At 42.2% G+C, this 1,450-nt stretch overlaps 1 protein-coding gene across 1 annotated transcript in view; it reads right to left on the reverse strand.

Moving 5' to 3' along the window:
• The window catches only part of Atp1b3 (ATPase Na+/K+ transporting subunit beta 3), a 27,689-nt gene that overhangs the window by 23,826 nt on the left and 2,413 nt on the right, over positions 1-1,450 (reverse strand). The window lies entirely within an intron of this gene.

A 1,450-nucleotide genomic window follows, 5' to 3' on the forward strand; every position in this document is an offset into this window, starting at 1 on the left:
CGTCTGCACGCCATTCAGACCGGTTCAGGACCCCATCCTTCCTTGCCTTCTTTAATCTCATGTAGCCCAGGCTGGCTTCAAACTCTTTGTGAAACAAAGGACGGTCTTAACCTTCTAATTCTCCTGCTTCCACCTCCCAGCTGCTACATTTACAGGTGAACACTACTGAGCCTGGTNCATTTCAATATTCCCAAGTCAGTCTATACAATGACCTCCGACTTTANTGTCTGTCTAGTGTCAACAGCTGAAACTCGTTTTTGTAAATAAAAAACTGAGAAGCTCACATAACTATCACCCACTTGGAGCAGCAATTAAGCTACAAAGCCTACACTACTCACCTGGTCCTTCAAGGGTTGCTGCTTTCTAGCTGAATGCATTTGGACAATTTCCTAAGTGACTTCTGAAATTACATACCCTTTCCCTTTATAGGGGAAACTAAGGCCAAGAGGCTTTCTAAAGAGAAACCTAAGCTTAAACACTGGAATTCAGGTCTGTATTCTGTTCCAGTCTGATCATCTTAGGGACCTTCTCAAAGACATCAAATAGCATACCTGTGCACAGGGTCACCTTTATTATGATGCTGGAAACCTCAAAATCAGTGCAGAATTCACTGGCACACACAGGAATCTAGCAGACTGAATTATGCCTTCTAGTACAATGGATGCTACAAAATATGAGTATAAAGCTAAAACAAATAACTCAATATTCTCAATTTTGCTTCAAGGACTAAATAAATCACAAGCTGAAACTTTATTTGCTCAAAAAAGTCCTGACAACATATTAGATGCTATATGGACATAAATGCATGTGTAAAAACGGGTTTAGATATTATTAGAAATAAGTGGTCTTGTTTTCACTGATCAGAGGACATCAGGCTTGTGGCAGATCTGACACACAAAAGAAATGTTATAAAGGAGAATGCATGCAGAGAATGAACATGGGGCAAGGAATCAACTGGCCATTCCGACCAGGAGCCCCAGATACATCACACTGGCTACTACATGGGGTGTTGTGATGGGAAGGGAATAAGGTAGAAATCACAGGATATAAGGCTGGAAATAGCATCAATAGAGAAGTCTGGAATGCCATGCTACCTAGAGCTTCCTGGTGGTGGTGGCCAATCAATGATGGTAGCAGTCAATGAGGCTGCAGAGAGGAGATGATCTGGTAGCAGTNAGGCCATGGTGATTTAGATCACAATGCCGGCAGATAGCTGACTGCTTGGCTCTTCCTGGACATGCATCACAGCTGGTTTTGCTGCTGGATTCTGTCCTTTCTCTCACACCCTAAGTGATGAACGTTAACCCAGGTACACTAATAAAAATACCAGGCAAGCATTCTACCACTGGGCAGACATTGGAAAGCAGTTATCTACTTAAACTAGAATTATTTGAAAAATTGTAAGTTAGAGGTACACGGAGTTTGCATAACTCCTCAAAACTGAGGACGG

This window comes from Mus caroli, chromosome 9 (genome assembly GCF_900094665.2).
Source record: "Mus caroli chromosome 9, CAROLI_EIJ_v1.1, whole genome shotgun sequence".
In the NCBI taxonomy this organism is placed as follows: domain Eukaryota; kingdom Metazoa; phylum Chordata; class Mammalia; order Rodentia; family Muridae; genus Mus; species Mus caroli.